Consider the following 1,481-nt stretch of genomic DNA (forward strand, 5'->3'; position numbering starts at 1 on the left):
AAAAGGCCATCTTTCACCCTTTTAAATTTGTGGATACAAAACCATGTTTTGCTGGAGTCTACAGTATATATAGCAAACTCTCGATTTTTGTAGATGATTAAAACCAAATAATATCAAACTACACTTATCTCAAGATGAGAAATACAAGAGAGAATAAGATGTGCAATGATAAAGACCCATGTGAGAAGATCGTTAGATAGTTAAGGTATAAGGAAAAAAAGAAGCACTCTGATTACACACAAACAAGAAGAAAAGAATCCGAGAAAACAGTTTGCCAATAAAGACAAAGATGATACAGTTGCACGCCACCCAAAAATAGCATCTTTCCCGCCAGCAAAGTAGAAAATAAACTAGCTCTGCTTCAGATTCCAATCTGGCCCATCAGAAAAGCTTAAAGCTAAAGGCATCAGCATTACCAAGCAAGCATCAGATAAATCACTAATGTGTGGGCTCACTGTACATGTATGCGTTGATTGCTAGTAAATAACAATGTCTGCGACTGTTCCTCATAAGTCATACCAACGCTCTTCCCCAACTCAGCTTCCATAGCACATCCAGCTTCAAAATCAAAACCTTTTATTTCGTACGTCACAAACAAAATCACATGCATAACGTTTCCATATAAATAAGAAATGATGAGAGTCTGAGTTCATAAAATGTCAGAACTCCCGGCATGAATAACTCCACCAATTACATAAAACCTAATGACAATGAGATACCACGAATATCTGGTGACACATGGAAATTTAACAGTAACATCAGTTTCAAGGCAGCAGTTCAAATTCGTCAGATGACAGCTTACAGATTATTGAGTTGTTCTATTCACTTAAAACATCAGGAGATGGATTTGATAAAGAATCAATTTTTTTTTATCTATCCAAGAAACGGACACGACAGATGGCATCAACTCACCCAGAATACAACAAATACTAGAGCTGCTTCTCGTAGTGTCCAGTCAAAGAAAGCATCCATGTTGGACTTTTGATGTCAAAGCCAACATAAACAACAGAATGAAACACCTGAGAAACCATGAATTTAATGTTTCCCTAAATCAGGAGAGACCTATTATATTACTGCAAAAGATGGTAACACATTCGAAATCAGAATAACGAGAAGAGGAAGAAACATGCACACGTATTGAAACATACAGATGCCGCAACTTCGTAGTTTGTCCATCAAATATCGACAATCATGATCCAATTAGAACCGTCTCAGCGTCAGATCAAATCATAGATGCAACGGACAAGAAATGTATTTCAACAGATTCTCTGTGAGAAACGAGAGAGATCAATTGATCGTAAATGGCGAGAGGGAGACATGAAGGTGGAGACAGCCAGTGGAATTAAATGGCTGGGCCGAAGAAACGGGCCTATATTTCTTTTAAGTGGCCACACTGTCTCCAACTATCGATCACGGCCCGTTATATTATCCGTGGATCAATAATTACCAATTGGATGGAGTTTTCGGCATCTTAAAATTGA

The 1,481-nt window shown here is 37.8% G+C and overlaps 1 long non-coding RNA gene across 1 annotated transcript; it reads right to left on the minus strand.

Moving 5' to 3' along the window:
- Nucleotides 1–13: 13 nt before the first annotated feature.
- Nucleotides 14–1,322, minus strand: LOC140966404 (uncharacterized). Its single transcript, XR_012173342.1, has 3 exons — nt 1,149–1,322; nt 913–1,019; nt 14–558 (listed from the first exon to the last, which is right to left on the minus strand). It is a non-coding gene; the product is annotated as an uncharacterized lncRNA (long non-coding RNA).
- Nucleotides 1,323–1,481: the final 159 nt, after the last annotated feature.

Source organism: Primulina huaijiensis, unplaced genomic scaffold (assembly GCF_012295235.1).
Source record: "Primulina huaijiensis isolate GDHJ02 unplaced genomic scaffold, ASM1229523v2 scaffold205998, whole genome shotgun sequence".
NCBI classification, from domain to species: Eukaryota; Viridiplantae; Streptophyta; class Magnoliopsida; order Lamiales; family Gesneriaceae; genus Primulina; species Primulina huaijiensis.